A 24,085-nucleotide genomic window follows, 5' to 3' on the forward strand; every position below is an offset into this window, starting at 1 on the left:
TGCTGTTAGAAAGGTGTACACCAAATAATAGAGCAGTGGGGAGAAAACCAACATTAAAGGCACCAAAGTCAATGTTTTTAAACCTGAAATTTGACTAAGAAAAAAATTATTATACTATTTCTTGCATTCACTCATTCAGATATATATGCCCCCAAAATATATTAAATGACTATTATTTTTTAAATATTATCTTCTAGGGGTGCCTGGGTGGCTCAGCAGGTTAAAGTTTCTGCCTTCAGCTCAGGTCATGATCCCAGGGTCCTGGGATCAAGCTCTGCATTGGGCTCTCTGCTCAGCAAGGAGCCTGCTTCCTCCTCTGTCTCTCTCTCTCTCTCTCTCTCCCTAACTCTCTGCCTACTTGTGATCTGTGTCTGTCAAATAAATAAATAAAATATTAATTAATAAATAAATAAATATTATCTCCTTTTCATGACTATGGAAGGTTACTGAAAATAAGGAGTGTGTATCAGTTAGCTATAGCTGCATAACAACAACAAAGTCCAAGTGACTTAAAACTACAACTATTTATTTGCTCATGTTTCTGCAGGTTGGCAATTTAGGTGAAGCTCAGCAGTTTAATCAGAGAAGTACATCTGAGTTACCTCTAATGATCTTTGAGGAACACGAGATTTGATAATAATGCCTGCACTTGCCAGAGAAATTGAATCTTTTTAGTGGAACAAATTGATTCTTTAAAAAAAAAAATCAGATCCATATACTGTGGAAAGCTTTAGAGGAAAAAGACACAAGTCAACTACTAAAGTCAATTTCTAAAGTTTTCTGCTCAGTCTTTATCCATTACTGTTTCCCAGCCCTGTAAATAAAAGGCGGGGATCAGTTATTCTCCTCTGCCTGAGACCTTCCCATTTGGAGACCCCTCTTTTGCCCTCTAGGACAATAAACCAGAAGCGGGGTAAAAGAGTCTTACAAATTAGTATTGGTCTCCAACTTCTACTAAATGGAGTAGTGAAGAAGGAACAAGACCCCAACAAGGTATTAATTCACACAGGTTTCCCACTCTCTTCTGGAGTGCTGACACTTCCACAAGTAGACTGGGGGTTGGGGAGGAGGTGGAGAAGCAAAGACTGTTCTTCAACACCGGATTACTGGAGACAGAGTGCTGAACCTTGAGGCCATGCGTTTTTGTTTTGTTTAGTATTTAGACTTGCTATACTTTTTGTTTGTTTGATACTTATTATATGTCTTCCAGATAAGAAAACTGAACTTAAAAAAATTTTGCTATATCATAGACTCGTGTGTTAGGATTCAGGATAAGATGAGTATTAAGTACATTCTAGTAACTCTCCTCATCTTGGCTTTCTCTTGGTTTATTTGTTTGGTTGGTTGGTTTGTTGGCTGGTTGTGGTAAGAATAACTGCTTGAATTTTTTTTTCTGTCCTACATTTATGTTTATTAAAAACTGACATAAACAAACAAAACCTGTACAAAAAATATCCCCAATCATGTATCACTTTGAAATAGTAATCTTGAGAGACATTATCGCCTAGGACCCCCTCTTCCTCTACCCCGACCACATCCTCTTCCTCTTCCTTGGCCTCGGCCTCTTCCTGCAACAGCTTCCCTTTTCTTAGATTTCACCTTTGGTTCAACATCCACAGGTAGTGTATCCAGAGGTAAGCTGTCTGGTAGGATAAAATATCAAATGTTATTTCCTCGAATACTCAGTGTTTCCAGCTGTACTGGTTCTCTACTCTTTAAAGTCATTTTCACAGCTTTAAGATGGGTATTCATGCTGACATCTACACCTGTGATTGTTCTACAGACCTGTGTTCCATTCTTTAATTCGATGGTTACAGTTTCGTGACTCAATTTCATCAAAAATCTTATGAGCTTCATCCTAGCGGCGCCGTCACTGTTTCGGTGGGATTGTGCACAAAACCCGACTACCCAGGTCCAAAAGTCTAGGAGTATCAAGTGCTTGAATTTTTAAGTGTACAGTAAAGTATTGTTAACCAGGGGCACCTGGGTGACTCAGTTGGTTAAGCATCTGCCTTCAGCTCAGGTTAGGATCTCAGGGTCCTAGGATCAAGCCCCATGTTGGGCTCCCAGCTCAGCTGGGAGTCTGCTTCCCCCTCTCCTTCTGCTCCTCCTGCACCCCCGCACTCATGTGCATGCTCTCTCTCAAATAAATAAATAAATTTTAAAAGTAGTATTAACCATAGCCACAATGTTGTACAGTAGATCTCTAGAAGTTACTCATCTTCTATAAATGAAACTGCCATTACCCACTGAATAGCAACTCCCCCTTTCCCACTTCTCCAGTCTCTGGAAACCACTATTCTGCCCTCTGTTTCAAAGAGTCTGACTATTTTAAATATCTCCTATATGTGGAATCATACAGTATTTTTCCCGTTATTGGCATATTTCATTTAACATAATGTCCTCAAGTTTCATCCATGTTGTCACATATGGCAGGATTCCTTCTTTTTTAATGCTGAATAACATAGTTCACTGCACATATAAGCCACGTTTTTCTTTATCCATTCATCCATCAATGGATAGTTATGTTGTTTCCATATCTTGCCTACTGTGAATAATGCTACAGTGAACATGGGAATGCAGGTATCTCTTCAAGAGCCTGATTTTGATTCTTTTGAGTAAATACCCAGAAGTGAAATTGCTAGATCATATGGTAGTTTTCTTTTAAATTTTTTTAAAAGATTTTATTTATTTATTTGACAGACAGAGATCACAAGTAGGCAGATAGGCAGGGAGAGAGAAAGGTAGGGAAACAGGCTCCCTGCCAAGCAGAAAGCCCGATGTGGGACTCGATCCCAGGACCCTGGGATCAAGACCCGAGCCAAAGGCAGAAGCTTAACCCACTGAGCCACCCAGGCACCCCTGTTTTAATTTTTTGAGGAAACTTCATACCATTTTCTATAGTGACTCCACCAATTTACGCTCCCACCTGTAAAGCACAAGGGTTACATTTTCTCCACATCCTGGCCAACATTATATTTTTAATCTGAACTCAAAACTATGGAAATCAAAATACCTTGAAATAATCTCAGTGAACAAAACTCCCAAACACCTTAAACAGGGGAAAAAAAAAAAAAAGGTTTGCATAACTGGCGTGAGCAATCATGTGTCCAATGGAAAACTGTTCAGTCTTTATCCATTACTGTTTCCCAGCCCTGTACATAAGAGGCAGGGATCAGTTATTCCCTTCTGCCTAAAACAAAACAAAACAAAACAAAACAACAAAACAACAACAAAAAAGAGTAAACATGACAGTTCTTCCCAAATCTGTTCTACATTTAATGCATTTCTAGTCTCAGTGGGAATTTTTAGGAAAACACATTCAGAAAAAACAAATCTGACAAACTATCCTGAAATTCTTCTGGGAAAGTGTTTAAAATAACACTAAAGGAAGAAAGAAAACTGGGAATAGAATTTTTTTTCTTTTCTCTATTTTATGAAAGCTTTTGTGCTTTTAAAAAATTTTTATGATAAAATTGTATTTTAATTTGTGACTAATCATTAGATGTTCAAAATACTATTAAAGCCTTAATATATGCAAATCTACTGTTGAAATAAAAGTAATACTTCCCATTCACTGGTCCCAAAATAGATTCACTGAGTGCTAATCTTGAAACAGGAATTGTGCTAGTTTCTGAGGATTTGGAGATGAACGAGATACAGCCTCTGTTCTCAAGGGAGTTCAGAGTCCTGTGAAAAGAGAGGACAGTAAATACACAATTACCCTGTGGTGTCCTCTGTGCTGGGATGGAGACTCTCACAGGGTCCTGTGGGAGGATATAGGAGGGACCTTGGGGATAGGACGTTGAGAGGGGTTTAGCAGCTAAGGAAGCAGGTTGACAGAGAGAACGCTGACCAGTAATGCTGCAGAAGTAGACAACTGCATCTCTTCTCCACTGAAGCATCAGGCTTTCACTGAGGACACTGACAGCCCATCAGGGTCCCTCATCCTCAATAGCTCTAATCCCAGGATAACTGTCTACCTCTCATACAGATGTGCACAGGTGTGCATTCCTCGAGTGCATTTTCACTTGAGGGCAGGTAGAATTTGATTCAAAATACCACTTAAAACTTAAGATATCAATCTTTTTTTTAAAAAAAAATTGGTATTCACTGGTGAAATCTTACTTTATAGAAGCGCTGACCCATGCATCTTTCTTTTAACCACCCAGTCATCACATCGAAGACACCTAGTCACCACCACGAGCTCACACTGACAGAGTGCCAGAACAAGGTGAACCACTGCAGGTGCCAGGTCAAGCATCGCTCCAGAGCTGTCACAGAGAATCCCCTCACTTGCCTTGCCCAGGGCCATGAAGCATCACAAGCAGACCCACTGCAAGAGCTGCAAGCAAGCTCTCTGAACACAACAGCAGAGAACCAACCATGGCAGCTGAAGCTGGGGTGTTCTTTCTCAAGGGATGGCCAACCAGAATGCAGAGCAGTGATCCTTCCATATAATGGCTGAAGATCCACCAGGGTTGAGTGGAAGAGAAGAATGCAGGACAGGGGTAAGTGTTCTAGAGTGGGGATGGGGTCATGACAGGAAAGGAAATCAAAGAGCAAAGAAAAGTGTGCAACAGGCAGCTGAACACCCCCAGGAAGCATGGCCTGCCTGGGTGTGATGCTCTAGATGGGCTCCGAGATGAGCCCCATCAAGCACCAAGGTCTGAAAATGATCTCCCTATTCTGGTAAGATGGATCTCTTTATCACGTAATCATCACGCTGACTAATCTGCCTGATCCCAAACTTGGGAGACTCTGCCTCACAAAGCCTAGGACACAGGGGTGCCATCTTTTCAGTGATTACGTTTCAGAGGGATAGACCTCTGTTCTTGAGAATCTTTTCTAGGTTGTAGAAGATTTAGAGCTCAAAGGGACAGAGAAAGAATTTGCAACTACAATTTTTTTTGTAATACGTCTTTTGAGTACAGCTGACACACAATGTTACATTTGTTTCAGGTGTACAACGCAGTGATTCCACAAGTCTACAAGTTGTTACGCTCAGCACAAACATAGCTACCACCTGTCACCATGCAGCACTATTATAACACCCCTGAGTAGATTTCTTATGCTGATACTTTTGGTCCCCTGATTTATTCATTCCATAACTGGAAGCCCGTGTGTCTCACATCCCTTCACCCATCTGACCACCCCCCACCCCGCCCCTGATTCCATCCCCTTTGGCAACTATCTGTTTGTTCTCTGTATTTTTAGGTCTGGTTCTACTTTTTGTTTGTTTATTCATTTATTCTGTTTTTTAGATTCCACATATAAACAACTGCAAGTTTTCTAAAGTAAATGTTCTAAGAAAAGGGAGGTCAAGGGCCTAAAGTCAGGAAGAAGAGTGTCTAAGGGTTAGTCAAGCTGAACAAAACATTCAGCCACCTAGGTTAAAAATCACTTCAAGTTTTATGAGCAGTGTTATTCTTAAGGCAGCATATTGAAGGAGAATTATTGTGTTTCTTAGATGAGTAAAATAATTCAACCTCTCGGACTCTGGGATTTTAACACAGTGTGAACTACGTTATAACTGCCAAGTTCTGTATTGCCCCAAGTGCTTTTTACTCATGAGGAGCCCCACCTCTGTCCTGGTTTCAACCAAAATATCCCTGGAAATGAAGAAAACAAAGGTGATATTGGTTGATGTGCATGTCGACAAACTACCCCCCTTTAAAAGGAGGAGAGGTGTTTACTTTTGCCTAGGCAGATACAAGCCATCTTGTATCAAGCTGACTAAAGCATATACGACAAAATGTCTTCTAATTGCCCCAAATCAGCTCCCTTCTTCCAAGGCTTACTCATCTGTCCATTCATTCATCAAATGTTTATGTGGCAGGATTTGTGCTAAGGAATAGATGAACATTCTCCCAAAGCAGACACAACCTGCACCAAACCTACAAAATCCACTTTCAGTTGTCAGAGCTAGCATGCTATTAATATGATAATTATAAACATTTATTAAATATTTCTGACAAGCCCTATGCAAAGTATTTTGCATCATTTGTACTATCTCATGGTCATAAGAGCCCTGTGAGTTCAGTGCTATTATTATCAGATACTTTACAGATGAGGAACCCAAGTCTCAGAGTGGTTACGTGAATTATTCAAGATTAAGTGGCTATTAGCACGTAGAACAGCGACTCTACCCCTGTGCTCCCGATCATTTATTCTAATTCCCCGCTGAATACTATACAGAACATTATGCTCCTCCTTCATGAATTCAATGTAAATTCAGCAAGTACTTGGTAAGAATTTAGATTTCACATTGTTAGAGGAAATGCCTCTGTTTCAGGGCAGAGAGGGCAAGAAATGGTCTCTAAGCTGCCAATAGTCCACAAGGCTTGATGCTAACACTCCAACAGGGGCTCCCAGAGTACCAGCAGGGCATGGTTTGGTGAAACAAAGAGGGCCCTGCCCTGGAGAAGGCTCCATTCATTAGTGCCACATGCCCCCAGTCTCCAGCCGAAGTCACAATTTTTGCTATCTCCACGTGTCACCGGCACTGTTATTTAGTTAACATTTATCTTTAAACAGACCCACTGGATACCATCCCAGTAAAGGGAAGGGGGAAAGGTGGACTTAATTATTGCCACTAAAATAAATATAGCACTATTAAAAGGTAAAGATTCACCTGCGCACTAAGTTCATCTCGAGTGCCACTTTGGGAAGGACGACTTGCCCTCAGTCTACTTTTGGTTTCCTCTTTCTCATCCCACTCTGGGCGTCATTCTACAGAATCCAGACCCAACTTTCATTCTGGGAAAATGCTCTAGGCTTTTCTCATTTTTCTCTACCTCCCAGGCACCTGCCACCACACTGCACACTTCAGTGAGTATCCAGACCCCATTTGCTCAGGACTATCATGAGACAGTCTGATAAAGGACTTCCTTGGAGGGTGTTCACAGAGTAATAGTCATCCGTAATTAGGAATTGGCAATGACAAGCCCGAGACAAATGTGTAACATGGATAGCGTTATTCAGTCTTCACAACAGTGTGATGAGGAAGATAATATTAACTTCTTTTTATAATGAAGAGACTAATTGCAGTCTGTGCATTCAGACTATGTGATGGGTTTGCCCGAGGCCCCACAGCTAGTAGTTCACAAGCCTGTGTACCTTCCAAATCTAAACACCCTTCCATACTAAGGAGGTCACATTTTTATATTGCTGCTACTGGAAGCCTTATGCTTAGGCCCGTGCTATATCTCACAGAAGGATCACCCTCCCCATCCCGCCTACCCACCACCCACTATCTTCCTCTGTGTTCACCTGCCACAAGGTCAACACACACACATACACACACACACACACACACACACACACACACACACACACACACACTTACTTCAAACTTCCTTGGCTGGTTTCCCATTGTCTCCTGGATATAGGGTAAAGTTCAGAACTCTTACAGCATTCAGGGCTCATCACAATCTGGTCACAACTTGGCTTGCCTGAGCCCTTTCCCTCTCACCTCACAGCCATATTGGATCTCAGCCTTCTTCGGCAATCTGTGTTCCCTTACAGCTCTGCAAAACTGTAGCCATGGACACTGCAAGGGCATGAGCTTGGGAGTAGAAAGACCTGTTTGAATCCCCAAATTGGGCAAGTTATTTAACCTCCTCTGCTTTTTCACATTTAAAAAAAAGTGATAATATGTCTCCTGTGTTAGAACTGGGCTACACGATCTGTCAAAAACACGCCACTCAGTGCCTGGTACTTTACATGGCAACTGGTACCTGGCAGGCTTTCAAATACAAGTCGCTATTATACCTGTGCCCATGCTGTTCCCTTGAAAATTACCTGGAATTATTTTTTCCTGTCACCTCAGTAAGTGCATATCCATTCTTCAACCTTGAATATCACTTCCTTTGTGAATGCTCTCCTGATTTCCTCAGGCAATGTTAATTCCTCCTTCAGACACCATTCCCTACCACTCAGCATCCAACTCAACTACAGTACTTGCAACTGGCTTATAATTGTCTATCACTTGTTTCCCTCTTCCACTAGATCATGAATTCTTCAGGAGTCTATATATCTACCAAATGCAATACTCAGCACATCGTAAGCTGACAAATGTTTGTTGAACAACTTAATGTGTTTCCCCTTCCCAGACATCATTTGTATTTGAATAACACTATAAAATTAGACTGAAATTTTAGGCACTGAAACAGGAGCAGTGAGGTAGTGTGTGTGAAAAGTGAGACATTTCTCCAAAATCCCCAAACACATCTACTCTCTATGCATAAAGCCATTTTGGTTCCAGAATCATCGCCTGCAAATTATATTGGTCTTCCCTTAGAAGCATGAGGGAATTTTTGTGACAGGAAAAGATAATGCTTACAAAACCTTTTCATTGTAAACGTTGATTATTTATGAACTCTTATAGGAAAGGGACCCTCTGGATGCTGGCGCATGGGAGAAGCCATCCCCCCCAATTTATAATAAATGAATGTTGGAGTAAATCTCTTCATTAACCAGATAGAGAAAGGAATTTACGCTCCAAAGTAATCACTCGTCTCTTCAGCCACAAAACCCCCAAAGACTTCGCTTCCTGAACATTCTGTCTAATGGGACAGACCTTTGGTGACCTGTTTAGCACAAGGATGACTTCAGCAGGTAGATTCTACAAAGCTAGCAGCCCAAAGCAAACTCACAGCTACACTGCCTGGAAACCGGTGGGTGGCCTTGGCTGGTGAAAGCCCGTCCTTCAAGCAACTGAGGCAGGAGCCCATTAAAGGTGTTAATTTTACATGATGTGGCACGGCAAGTTTATAAATAAATAACAAATGAACATTCCCCACGGTTCCTCTCCTCTGGATTTCTGTGTACCTGCTACAGGCCTGGCAACAGCAGGAGCCGTTCAGATGCCAGATCTGGAACTGCTCTTCACGAAGTGAGGGGGGAGGCATTTCTGTCACCAAGACTTGATAAGTTTTGACGTTTACATCACTGGATCCAGACACCTTTAAAAAAAAATAGCCAACTAATCCGTCCTCTGTGGTTGGATGTGCTCAATTTAAGATTATTATCATGAGCTACAAGAACAAAACACAGATGTTAGAGTTTCAGAAAAATGTACTGTGGGGGACTATTAGTAAAAAATACTGTTTAAAATATATAACATATGTAACTATTAAATACATAAAAATCTCATGTACCAAGAGGCAAAACATGATGAAAGTTGTTGAATATTTTAAGTACCTATATTGCTGCATAAAATGGTTCTGTGCGGTAGAATTTTCTATTGCAGGAGATTTATGAAATTTTGTCAAAGTGGTAGATCATGCTGAAGTCAGGGGAAATACTAGCACACTTTAGGTTGCTTTCTATTTTTAATTAAGTTTGAAACTGCATCTTTGCACTTGTGAGTGTGCATATAAATATATATAAGTGCAGATGTGATTAACAATAATGCTGATCTATGCAGACATTCAAATTCACTCACAAAATGACCCCCTCCCATTACAGAGCAAATTACTTAATTGAGGCTGGGTCTGTGTAATCACAATGAACTGGAAGGAGAATGGCAAAATTTGACCAGCATGGCTCACCCTTGCTTATTTTAGCAGCTGAGGAGGCAGGAATTAAATGAGCCCTATACCGTGCTGACCTGGACTTCCAACTGGAGATGAGCTATGAAGAATAAATGTTACGGTACCTGTCATGTTTACCATGTCAATAAAGATGGAGACTGTGAGCTTGGGTGGTTGACTAACGGCCACCTAATGCTAATTCGGAAGGGAAAGTCTGGGGAAAAGTTTCAAGGGCATCCTTGAGAATCAATGGGTCCAAGTTATTCGGGTTCAAAATACTAAGCCAATATTAACAATGGCGGAGTCAATGGCAAATAACCAGGTCAGATGCACACAGGTGAAAGTCTACAATGAAGAAAACAGAGAAAAAAGAAGAAAAATAGACACCATGCAAGCGGTAAATTCTCTCTAGACACGACCCAGTTCACCTTAAGCTCTCCTCAACCTCTGCCCCTCTTCCATTCCTCTGAATCAATCTCTTCTCCAAATTTCTACTGCACCTGCAGCCCATACCGGATAACCTACCATGTAATTGTATCCTCTTCTGTCCTGTTCATGTTGTTTTATATGTAATTGTTTTCATCCTAACTAGATTTAAATTCTATTTGGAGGTCAGGAACCATCTCATATATTTGCATTTTCCCCAGGGCCTAGCATGACTTTGCGCACATTAAAACTTTCAGCAATTGCTCATTGGTTGAGTCAATACGAAGTCATTTTTGCCCTCCAGGAAGGATTGACAGCAAATACTGTCTATTCTTCCTCCATCGTATCGCATCTATACCTGTTCCAGTGTTCCTACAAAACACATAAACATATACACTAAAATATATGAGGATATTTTTCTATTTTTTTATACATTTTGTCTATAACTTCTTTTTTTATACAACCACACCTATAGATTTCAACTCGTGCTTTCTAATAGTTGGGTAAAATTCCTTCATATACTTCTATCACAATTTATTTAATAAATTCCCTTGCTGCCATTTATTCCAACATGACAACCAATATTACAATAAATATATTTACCCGTGTAATTTTGTATTTCTGTTTTTATTTCTTTGTAGAGTTCCAGGGTAGGATTGTGGAGTTAAAGGTAATTTTACAAAATTGAATAACCAAATATACCTCCAGTTTACGTTTCCAAAATATTTAGAAAGTCATTCTTCTATGTCTTACATATTTCAATGTCCACTTCCCCACATTCTTGACAACACTGGATATTATCAAACATTTTTAATATTTACCAAGAAAAAAGGGTTTGGATCAGAATTAAAGCAAAAAAATGATATCTCACACTTTTGTTTTGCATTTATCTGACGGCTAGTGAAGGTAAGTCTCTTCATTGTCCATCTGCTTTTCTCCTTGTAAAGACTGCCTTTCATAGTTTCTACCCATTATTATATTTAATATATAGGGGTTATCTGTATGTTAGGGATATTTTCATTAATAAATGATACACATAATGTTCTCCCAGGTAAATCTTATATAATTATATTTTTTTAACTCCTAAGGATAATGACCATATCTTAGGGCCTATCTCCCAATCTCTTCTTGCTAGCAACCAGGTATAGCATATCATAACATGTCCACTGAGAAGATTCAATAAATACATCAACAACTTCAACCAATGACAGTCAAAAGTGATTTGGTCATATGGTTAGACTGACTAGACAAGCACTCATTGCAGAGTGGAGCATTCAGTATCCTAAAATGTCTACTCGATCAAGAAGGGCATTTCCATTTTAGTACAAACTTGGCCTCCAGGTTAATGCCTATCCTTAGCTTCAGCCTAACCCCTGCTTAGTTCCAACAGAGAAGACTTCATATAATGCTTTTAAGGCCAAAGATCATTTGTAAAATATAACTGTAGAGGATATTTGAGGGGGGGAAAGTTTGAAGAAAGGGATTAAAAGGGAGCTTTTTGTATGCACGCAGGTACACACACATGGCAGTGCAGACCAGTGTTTTAATCCTAGCACAAATCTACTCATTGTATGGTATATAGGCCCTGTCTTTGCTTACACAACAAAGGCAGAACATTAAGATGCACACAAATGAAGACACATTAGAGACATACATAAATATAGCAAACATTTACACTATGATTATCAAGAGGAAACTGATTTTGTGTGTGTGTGGTACCAAGAAAGTTTATAAAATCTTTATTTTAGCAAAATTCATTACTATTTCAGGGATTTAGGGAGCAATCTAGATTACAGTAGATGTGAGGACTTTGTGTGAATGAGGTAGAAAAGCAAACAGGAAACTTAGAATGTGGGTGTAGGGGATATTCCTTCATGTTTTGAAAAGGAAAATAACCAGTTCATGGATAATCTGGAGTGCTCTGAGAAATGATTCTGAAGTTTGAGGTGGGGCAGATAAGGCTTATGCAACCATTCAGAGAGCATTAAGGTTTGAATCACCATTCTGGAGGTTTGGTCATTTTTATCCCCAGCTGATAGAGCCACCTACATCTCTACCACCAATTCCCCCTCTGAATGGGTTTATAGGGATCCTGTGAGCTACACAAAACCAATATTTCAGTGAAGCAATTTTGTTAATTGGATGCCGCTGACTAACTGAAGTATTCAAAATGGAAGACTCCCTTTAACTGATGAGTTGTATGTGCAGAAAAGTGTTGAATTCTAGAATTCCACAAAACAGAAAAATATATAGAAAATAAAAATCATTTTCAAGAAATGTTTAATGACACAGGGAAAATGGTCATGATAGGTGTACTGAAACAAGCAAGACATAAAACTGTATGTAGCCACTGGCTTTATTTCAGTAAAGGACACACACACATATTTTGTATATAAAAGTATAGAAAAGATGGAAAGAAAATACCACAAAATATCATCAGTGCTTATTTCAGTGGGACTTTTCTGTGATTTTTATTTTCTTCTTTATACTTTTTTATACTTTACAAATAATTTTAAGATGATCATTGTTATTTTTAAAACATCAGAATCTATTTTAATATAAATATTCATTTACAATATGAAATTTTTAACTGATTTTCAACTCAGATGATTCTCCGTCATATTTTGCCCTTTATTTTCCCTCAGTTAATTAATCTGAATTCAAACTTCTCCTCATCCCATTTCCCACTCCTACAGTTTCTCTTTCTTCACAATCCTCTTAACCACCTTGGGAGTAAGCCATGGAGTGACAAAGAATGGCATGCCCACCAGTCTTTGCTCCCAAAGTTCCTGTACTATTCACTTTATTACTCACTTTATCACTCACATGTGATAAAGATCAAAGGAAAAAGGAGGAAAAGATTATGAAAGTTGCTTTCTGATTCAAGTTTAACAATTACACACTCACTTGGTCTTTTTCTATAAGAATTTTCACACGAGAAAGGAAGTATACAAGATTTTTTTTTAAGATTTTCTTTATTTATTTGACAGACAGAGATCACAAATAGGCAGAGATGCAGGCAGAGAGAGAAGGGGAAGCAGTCTCCCTGCTGAGCAGAGAGCCCGATGTGGGGCTCGATCCCAGGACCCTGAGATCATGACCTGAGCTGAAGGCAGAGGCTTAGCTCACTGAGTCACGCAGGCGCCCTGGAAGTTTACAAGATTTTTAAACCATAACTCACAAACTTGGTTCTGACCATTTGGAGTTTATCTATCTATCTATCTATCTATCTATCTATTTATTTTAGAGAGAGAGAGAGAGTGCTAGTGCTATAAATTCAAGCATATTTCAAAATGCCTTTGTATGTTTTAATACAGTATTGAATAAAAAAAGTAAACAAAAACTTTAAGAAGAAATCTACAGAGGGACTTCTTCACCTGTAAAATTTGTGCTATGGAGATGGATATTCTCCATGTGATTTTGTGGCACTTAACTTATTATTATTGTTATTATTTAGGTTTCGGACTAGATGGTGAAATTCATCTCCTTATAAAATTGGATTCACATACTAATGTTTTTGCTTAGTTGTCATACTTGTAACATAACACAGGAAAAATGGACAGATTATTGACTGTAGTTCCACCAACAGGAATATTGCATTTTTATATACACAGTCACGACTAAAAATCACTAGTGGAAAAGAAAGGGAAGTGGGATAAAGCTGTGGTTTCTTCTTCATCTATAACAACAACAACAACAACAAAGGGTCTTGACGTCATACGTTTTGCTTTTGTGGTGGAATTTTCAAATACGTGAGAGCAAAGCTAGGTCTTCTTGGCTCTTTCTCAAAGGGTCATGAGGATGTATGTGTTTTGAAATACTGGAATAGCTAATAAACAATAGAACCAGAATGTGAGCCAGGAATTCTGACTGGACCTCTCAAACTGAAGCCCTACCCTGCAATGCTGCGCTAACTCCCATTAGTCTGTGACACTTTCTACCAGTATTTTCATAGAACAGGATTCTGTTCTATGAAGAGCTGATTTTCTAATAGTGAAATTTATGGCACCACTGGAAGTAAATGGAGTAAATTTCTCAAATTGGAGAAACTTAGATTTTTGCTTTTCTCTGCCTTCAACTTTTACGAGTAGTGTGAGCTGGGTTTGGATGAAAAACGACAGAGAAAAATAAAACTGAACTGGGAGGGGTGCCTGGGTGGTTAAGTGGGTTAAAGCCTCTGCGGCTCAGGTCATGATCTCAGGGTCCTAGGATCGAGCCCACATCAGGCTCTCTGCTCAGCAGGGAGCCTGCTTCCTCCTCTCTCTCTCTCTCTCTCTCTCTCTTTCGGCCTGCCTCTCTGCTACTTGTGATCTTTTGTTCTCTTTTAAGATAAAAATCTTAAAAAACAAAACAAAACTGAACTGGGAGTCAGGATCCCTGTGTCTGATCTTAGTTCTACCTCTGGATAACTGACTGCTTTTGCACAACTCAGACTTCACATGGCAGATTTCCATGAACAAAAGGACAGTTAGAACAAAAATAAAAAATAAATTAATAAAAAAAAAAAAAAAAAAAAAAAAAAAAAAAAAAGAACAAATGATTTCTTGATAAGTCTACAACTAGACCCCGATCTTCCCAGCCCTGTGCTCTTTCCTGCATCTCAACAGCAAGTGGTGAGAACAAGTGTGTATGAGTGTGGACACATAAGTGCACATGTGCATTGTCCATAATTTATTCATGTGGTGTATGATCTGCTCTGAAGGTAAGATGGTAAAAGTTGAAAATAATTAGGGAAGTATAAAACTGTGTTCAAGCTTTTTGGAAAGGTAAGAGAACTTTTAACCCCCTCCTACTGCTAAAATTATAGATAGAGATTCGCTTCAAATCTTTCATCAATTTTATTTTGTCTTTTACGTTCTAATACCTAGGACCTTAAATTGTATGTGACAGCCCTAATTTGAGCAATAAAGGCAAGGAAAAGATTTTCTGAATTATCTCATGTCATAGAAGCTGCATTAATTGTAACTCTACAGCTGTAGATATAAACACACCAATTGCTGGTCTGATTCAATCCTGTGAAAACTCAGTTGGTAGAACTGGCCCGATTTGCCTCTAATTATACAAATCTGAGACATGTCTTTCTTTTACCAAGACTTGGAAAGTTCAAAATGAGGCTTTGATTAAAAAAAAAAAAAAGAAAAAAAAAAAGGACCATAAAGCACAAGTTGCCTTGACCACAGTTTGTGTTCAATAAATATTTTCTAATAAGTTATTTGACAGTGGTGGGTCTTTTGGCCTGACTAGTGCTGACATTGTTTTAAGTCTCCACTCTGTGCAGGTAGCTGTTAGAACACAAGAGCTACCATGAATTAAAAAGCAACACTTCAAAAAGGCAGTGTTAGCCAATGGCCAGGCGTCAAGCTATAGGTGGAAAATACAGGATAAAACCCTTGAAATCCAGCTCTCCCAAGAAGGCATGTTTGCTTTTTAGCTGACATAATATACCTCCACCCCAATGACATTTCCCCCCTTCGTGATAGCTAACATTTGTTAATTCGTCTTTCACTATAAATTGCCTATATGTGTCTGTTTAAGGCCATTTGACTTCATAGTCCATTCAAAATGCTGTTTAAAGACACCTAATCCATTTCTTCTAAACAATGAGCCTAGTTTGATTGTAGGAAAAGAAATATTGAAGAATCTTCTAGAGAAGCTTTGAACACTCCGAAAGAAAGGGCACCTTCAGGGAATGGGTAAGTACTTTGAAAACCCTAAGGAGCTTTGTAGCAAAAGATGACCTTATAACCCCTCAACAGCTTTTTGCAAACAAAATCTTTCAAGCTGCATCTAAAAGACTGGTGAGCAACAATTTGAAGAATGAGGTTTTCTTTTGTGTCCGATTACAGAGCTCAACAGTTCTCACCTTTTTGTTCTATTGTATTTCTGATCTAAATAAGGAATTATTTATTACCAGAAAGTGGTGGTATTCAGATCATAAGCCTCCTCAGAGCCCTGACTTTGATCCTCAACCATATGCAGGGATTTAGAGAGGAGAAGTCTACTTATTTGGAGAGAATCCTAAAATCCACCTGAGAAGCTGCTTCTCCAGAGAGAAGGCACTCGGGGTTCTGGTCTTTGAAAATGAACCCGTTTTACAACTTCTTGATTTCAATTTGTTATTGGAATGCAGTTTTCCCATTACCTTGAAGTTTTAATTTCCCATATATATGAAATTTCTTTTCCATGGCAAGAAGTAAGTGGATTTATTAAATGCTTAATTCGATGTGAATTTTTGACAAAATCACCAGGGGATTAGTGCATACTCCCCCATCAACATTTCCTGGTAAAAGTTGAGGGAATATTCATGATACAACAGAGGACAGACCCCTGGGACTATACATATTACACAATGTTTTGTGCTGCCCCACATGGAAGTGGGGTGCCGTTGCTAAAACTGAACCCTAAAGATATTTAAAACCTTAAATAGAGTAACTGGGGAAATTACCATTTAAAAGCAATATTTAATACCCTTTGATACTGTTTTGGGGGCAGACTATTCCTTGAGTTCTGGGAAAATCATCCAAATTTTTAGTTTTTCTAACAGAAAGCATAGATGTTCTTCTGAAATGGAGATATTTGAGACTAGCATCTACAAAGAGCTAAACTGCTCTGGGTGGTAATATAAAGCTGCCTCTCGTAGAAACAGTTTTGGATCTTGGCAAGTCATATTCCCTTCAGAGAAATGTTAATTTTCTTAGTATGGATTGAGTTTCCCTGTGCCTGTTCTGGGAGTCTGGGAGGGACAGAGGTAAGATGGGAGGGGTGAGGAAGGAAGGGAAGAGGGTAGGAGGAATGGTAGAAGATAAGTAGCTATTAGGCAACCTGTACCTGTGGGCCCAAGGCTGAAGAAGAAAACTGTTTTCCGAGGCTACTGACGGACATGGGAAAATGTGGAAATGTTCTGAGAATCTGTACTGGGAAGCAGGGATCCAAAGTCATTATAATTTCCATATTAATGGAAATGTGACCTCATTTAAATATGCTTACACTTATTCTCACAGTTGATGAAATTTAGACATACACATTACATACCAGAATAATAAAAGATTCCCATGTTACAGATTTTTTTTTTTTTACCAAATTAATATTTGACCTGTTTTAGTGCAGGAGAAAATATGGTAGTTTTATATTGACATGCTGTAGGTAACATTTTGTCTGATATTTTAGTTGACTATATTAAGCAGATTTTCAAATTGCAAAATTATCTTTTTTAAATTGTTTGCGGTTCACCTGGGTGGCTCAGTCAGTTAAGCATCTGACTTGATTTCAGCTCAGGTCATGATCTCAGAGTTGTGAGATCAAGCCCTGTGTCCAACTCCACACTGGGCTTGGAGCCTACTTAAGATTCTCTCTCTCCCTCTCCCCCTGTCTTCTCCACCCACCATTCTAAAAAACAAACCAAAGAAAACCCACAACAAACAAACAATTGCTTGTGTGGAGGTCTTTAATACCTAATGATCATTCTATAATCTGTGATTTATTTATAAAATTTGTAATTTATTTATTTTGTGATTATTTATAAAATTTGTGATTTATTTATAAAATTTATAAAATTTGTAATTACTCAAGCAGCTCAATACGTATTTGTTGATTCTCTGTTGTGTGTCTGGAAACACTCCAGGTAAGTCCTGCCTTCTAGGGGCCCATACTTTCGTTGACAAATAGAAATGCGTACAGACAATGGCAAAACAGAATGAAAAACACTGCAGTTGATATAATCATGTATGTTCAGAAAGTCCTGAGGAGGGTGATTTCACATGGCCCTGGTGTCATCAGAAACTTGGGTAGGGATGAGGGTTGGGGGAGGTGAGAGATCAGGGAAGATCTTCCAGAGGTGAGAATGGTAGAGTAGCATTAACAAGGACAAGAAGCAGGGGTGAGGTGCTCTAAGACAGAAAATCATGGCTGATGTCGGAGGTCGTAAATACGCAAGGGGCAAACTCTAAGTACTTGGCCCAGTGAAAACATGCTATTTGAAGTTGGAGCCAGTGGATGAAGAGGTAAGCAGGTTGAGCAGAGGCCAATATGTTTGAAAAGTTGGATATAAATATAAAATTTCTGCATAGCCAAGGAGCCAAAGGGCCAAACCCAAAACCAAATCTAAGATGGCGAATTTACTTCTCGTATATTTAAAAAAAAAAAAAAAAAAAAAGTCTAACACATTTTGTTACTCTTTTTTTAAATCTATGGGAGTTCAAGTCAATGAGTAAGTTGTTACATGTAGGAATCCTGATAGCAATGAAGAGAAAACTTCTTGCTAACAAGGGGAGTAAGGCAGGGTAAAAAGCAGACATAAGAACCTAAACACTGCAATTTGGTCACTGTATAATCTACTCCATAAACTGACAAACTTTTTCTACAAAGGCCAGATAGTATTTTAAGCTTTGTAGGCTATATGGTATCTGTTACAACTACTCAACTCTACCATTGTAACATAAGGCAGGCACACATTATACACAAATGAATGGGCATGACTGTGTTCCAATGGGGCTTTATTTACAGAGTAAATAGAGGACCACATTGGCCCCATGTAGGTTACCATCCTGGTCTAATGCCCAACCCCACCGAAGGGGGTGCTGTATTAAAACACAATACCATAATTAACATTTATAATTATGACATTAGCTCAGCAAGAAATACTTTATGTTCGATGTTCTCCCTTTAAGAAGTCAGGAAAATCTGTAACATGTATTACAGAGTCTATCTAGAATTAGAAAGAATTTGGATACTTTAGGAATGGATAAATACTAAGCAAATGAGAGAAAATAATCTAAAAAGAATAGCATATTTCCTATATATTTTCTACATATTTGCATAGCTAAAGTTCTTACTCCTATGGATTCCTATGTCAGTGTGTATATAATATTTACACATGTCCAATATGGTAGCTACTACACACATGTGGCTATTTGAGCACTTGAACTGTGGTTAGTATGACTGAGGGCATGAATCTTTAACTTATTTATTTTTGAGTTAAATTTTAAGGTTAGGGGCACCTGGGTGGCTCAGGGGATTAAAGCCTCTGCCTTCAGCTCAGATCATGATCCCAGGGTCCTGGGATCGAGCTCCACATCAGGCTCTCTGCTCAGCAGGGAGCCTGCTTCCTCCTCTCTGCCTGCCTCTCTGCCTACTTGTGATCTCTGTCTGTCAAATAAATAAAATCTTTTTTAAAAAATTTTAAGTTTAAGAGCAGATATGCAGTTCAGTGATTGGTAAACTTTAAAATATGTTTGATACAACTTGGGTAAACTGTTCCTTTTAGAATTCTAAGTAGAGATCAGCTATTTTTCAGGAACACTTAGCACCTGACTTGAGCTGCATATGACATTATATTTCTCTTGGAAAAAATGACCAGTATACCTATCTCTGTAGTCTAAAATATCATATGAAGGAAGTCAACATTTTCCCCCTGTATTTGAAGAGTCGAGAACGATTAGACTACAGAGAGTTTGTGACTCAGTGAGCAAATAGGAGAGAAACAACTGAATCCACAGTCCTGTTATTTCAGCTCTGGCTCATCTCTTGAACTGTGATGCCTTACAAACTCTTAATGGAATCAAATCTCCCCTGAGATAGCTTCAAATCCACATTATTTGGCTAATGTGAATTTTGATGTTTGTGAATAGACCAATAACTGAAGTGATCAGTTGTAAACTCCAAGCGACAGGGCCCCTTGTCCTCCTCAGGCTGCAAGACTGGAGGGGTGGCCCAGCACCTGCAGTCCCATCAAACATATGCATCCTGATGACCCTTTGAGAAAGAGCTAATAAGACCAGAATTGTTCTTTGTCTAAATGTATGGCAGTAAAACCAGACCCAGCTATAATGACTCATGGTTAAGTTTTCTTCTTTTCCACTGCTCCTTCAAACTCATTCACAACAAAGGTGAAAATCAAAGGCGAAGAAAAGCAATTATTTATTTCTAATGTTCTCCAATTTGAGATCTCAACAAGAACCTTTTGGATAAGTTTACAGCAGTTATAATTGTTACCTAAACTTCTTCCCCGCCTGAAGCCCAAAGAGTGATAATCAAAACATTAACAGGGTGTACACACTGAACACCAACCAGTCAGAAGGAATGCTGGTAGGAGCTGGGAAGGAAGCTTCAGCAGCCACTTCACTTCAGGTCTGCATTATTCCTTACCTCCAACCACATTTGCTTTGTATTCCCTGATTCAAGTTCCAGATGACCTCTAGAGAGCTGCACTGAGCTTGCAGCCACTTTGACAAACTCTGGAATCCTGTCCAGCTCTTCCCAGATCACCCTGCTTACAGTATTGGAGCTGGCAGTCATTGCCCAGGCCTGCAGTTTCTGGCATGGGTCTTATACTACACCACTCATGACCCAGAACAGCAGCACAGCCTAACCACAGTACCACCCACTATGAGGCCTCGCGAAGACCCCGCCCCATGGCTCCCATCCAGTTCCATCTTCCATCTTCACGTAGCTGCAAATTTACCTTTGGATGCAGGACTTGACTACTCCATTGCCCTCATGGAAACCTGCCTCACTCCCCCCAACACACACATACTCTCTATCCTCCCCATTCCAATAACCCTGTCAAGCCGTATCTCAGCCTTCTTCCAAGATCTAGAGTCCTCTCAATGTGTGAAGACTCCCTCTGTGCTCATATACCTTTATTCTCATTTGCCTCTGGGACATAAGTGGATGGATACTTTATTTCATTTAGTGATTATTTCTCACATGTTTTGGTCCATCTGTATTTGTAACTTGACAAACAGCTTTAATACAAACAAACAAACAAACAAACAAACTAGGGGCATCTTGGTGGCTCAGTTGGTTAAGCAGCTGCCTTGGACTCAGGTCAAGATTCCAGGGTCCTGAGATCAAGCCTCACATCGGGATCCTTGCTCAGCAGAGAACCTGCTTCTCTCTCTCCTTCTGCCTGCCACTCTGCTTACTGGTGCTCTCTGTCTCTCTGTCAAATAAATAAAATCTTTTTTTAAAAAAATCATGTTAATTGGCTGGAATTTAAGTTTTTACTTTAAAAAAAAACTAATTTTTTCTAACCTAAGTATCCAGCAGATTGAATAAACAAAGACTGGATCATGGTATAGTCATTCCATGGATATTCTATAGAATAGACACTAAGAATAAATGAGCTACCACTACCTTCACCAACATGGTGAATTTCACATAGTGATGAAGTATGGTTGCATTTATATGAAGTTCAGAAGCAGTCTACACTAATTTATGACTTCAGAAGTTAGGGTAGTGGTTACCTCTGAGGAAGAGGAAAGGAATTTTAAGATGGCTCAAGGGAGGATTCTGGAGGCTAACAATATTCTATTTCTTGCTCTAGGTGGTCTTTGCAAGGAAGAATTCACTTTATGACAGTTTACTGGACCATACACTTACGTTTTGTGCATTATATACGTGTGTTACACTCCAAATAAAATGTTGAGAACTTGTTTTCCAATAGACATGAAATAAAAATAAAATAAATGACATTAAGTATTCAGTGATGAAGGCTGTTTCTCAAGTGTGAAATTGGTAATGAGTACTTTGATTTGATTTGAGGAACCTCACTGACAATTCTAATGGTGCCAGAAATTTCACCATTAGAATCCAGTCTTTGTGGTTAAGGCAGGATCCTGTTATATGCAAAAACTGGTAGAAAGTATGTCACATGTTATTAGGGATTAGCTCATCCTTATAATGCAGAGTTTCATGTGAGAGCTCTGGAGTCAGAAGGTGCAGCTCCCATACTGTGTCTACCATTTACTAATACTTTTCTTCTATTAAAAAGTACTTTAAGACTTAAGACTGAGGGCACCAGTAATCTTATTTTCTCACAGATCGTGTGGGTCAAGAATTTGGGGAAGTGCTCATCTCAGTGATCGTTTTACTCCCTGCACCATTGACCTAGATCACTCAGAGATTCTCAGTAGGCAGATGAGCTGGTCCAAACAGTTTCATTCACAAATTTGTTACTGGATATGAAATGACTCAAAGACTCAGATTGCTAACCACACATGACCTCTCTGTGTAGCTTGGTTTCTTCACAATATGGCACTCTCAGGGTAATCAAATTTCTCACATGGCAGCTCAGGGCACCAAGCACAAGCGTTCCAGTGATCAAGGCAGAAGCCACATTGACTTTCTTGTTCCAGATGCAGAAACCAAGTAGTGAAACATCAGGCATACTCTGTTAGGTGAAATGGTCATAAGTAAACTAGATTCAGAGTGAACAGACATAGGTCTGATTCTTTAATGGGAGAAGTCACGAGGTCACATTTTCAAAGAACATGCCGAATGAGAGATATTGGGCAGAGATCTGTGGAAATAACCACCTGCCATACTTACTGTGCAACCTCAGGTAAATCTTTTAAACTCACAAAGATTGTTACTTCATTTGTGAAATGATGATAATAATAATAGCCAGTTCATGGGATTATCTTGAGGACAGATGAGAAAATAAACATTAGATGCTTAACACAGTGCCAGGGTCATGGAAGAGATCAGGATACATTATTTATTTACCTCCATATTGAGGTAGCAGGAACTAAGTAAAGCTGAGAGGGACAGAAAGATGGGTCCAGAATAAAAGACAGAGGGTAAGCCTGGGCGGAAGGGCAGAGAGGGAAGGAATAAGCAAGTTGCACAATAAGGGATGTTTTCCAAGAAGGCAATTGTGGCTCAGGAAAAATGCTGGGCAAGAACAAAAAAACCAAACTTTCTCAGCTTCCCAATTTTTTCTAGGATTGCCTTAGTATTTTGTCAGGCAAGCGGTGGGAGATGACTTGTTTATAAAAGTCACTTTCATTAGAAACATCAGATTGTCTTCATTCTTAGGGTTGCCAAGGAAAAATAAAAGAGGGACCCTGCTTTTGACACATTCTGACATTGACAGCAAAGAGTAATCTTTCTTAAGTCTCTAAACAAATGAACACCAACCTTTCTGGGCCATGGTTTTACCCTGGGACTTGCCACGGAAATGGAAGAATGTAACAAACTTTAAGTGAAATAAATGGATCGCTTCCAAACAAGTCCCAGATGAGCCGGGTGAAGGGAATCTGTATTACCGGATGTTTTATTAATACTTAATGGAAAGAGCCAAAAATCCTTTGCCACTTGGCAGTGGCCTTTAAAAAGACTTAAAAATAAGCCTTTTTAGCCAATGATAAGAACAGAAGGCTATGTAAATTAACGCCTTGCACAGAATTAATGTAAGATTTTCAACATAGAACTGCCTTTAGTAAGCATTATGCCTTAGTTGGCTACTAGTTAAATGGTGTTTTATGCCATTTTTTAATTGGAAAAAAACAGAAATGTACGAAAGACAGAGTAGATAATAAATGTTATTGCAAGTTCTCTACATAGATTTAAGGCTACCCTTTCAGCTTGCCAATCAAGAATACTTATCAAACACCCAGTGGATACTAAATTTGAGCTGTGTGGAAGCCATAGCTTCTACAGTCTCAGAATGAACACACAAATTTGAGGATGGCAAAGTCATGTTGACTGTGATTCTATATGAAAGAGATGACTGCAACATTGGACTCTGAGCTTTCTAGCAAACAAACAAAAAAAATTTAAAAACTGCGAATATTTGCTTGATTGCTACCATGGGCACAGGCCTTTCTATGTACAGTGAGATATGCAAAGCTGAGTAAGTTCCAACCGCTATTGTCGTAAGTGTCATAATCTAGTGCAGGAGACAGGGCCATACATCAATAACCCTTTTATGAAGGTCATAAAGATCAAATATCATAAGAGAAATAAAAACATCATTCTTTAGGGATATTTAAAGTAGAGTGAGTCATTCTAACAGAGGTCTGGTGAACAGAGAAGACTCATCAAAGAAAGTGGAATTTGAATGAGAGTCTTAAAGAGTAGGTGGTACTTTAGAGCAATGTCTATGGTCTAAGAATATCCAAATAGAACGAACAAGCTAGGCAGCCTCTAGGAACAGGAAAATATAGGACTATTCCAGGAAGAAGTTGCTGAATGCACTGTGAGGTCCTTTTGTTTATTTTCAACAGCTTGTTGGCACATGGTTTAAGCTCAAGAAATATTAGGTAAATGAATAAGGCACTGGGTGATAGATATAGAATTAAAAAGATAGATGGGGGGGGGTGGGCAGGAAAAGAAAAAAAGAA

The 24,085-nt window shown here is 39.1% G+C and overlaps 1 pseudogene across 1 annotated transcript; it reads right to left on the minus strand.

Annotated features, from left to right (window-relative positions):
- Positions 1–1,396: 1,396 nt before the first annotated feature.
- Positions 1,397–2,020, minus strand: LOC309848835 (small nuclear ribonucleoprotein Sm D1 pseudogene; annotated as a pseudogene). The gene has a single exon. The product of its transcript is annotated as a small nuclear ribonucleoprotein Sm D1 pseudogene (transcript).
- Positions 2,021–24,085: the final 22,065 nt, after the last annotated feature.

This window comes from Mustela nivalis (assembly GCF_964662115.1).
Source record: "Mustela nivalis genome assembly, chromosome: 15".
Taxonomy (NCBI): Eukaryota; Metazoa; Chordata; class Mammalia; order Carnivora; family Mustelidae; genus Mustela; species Mustela nivalis.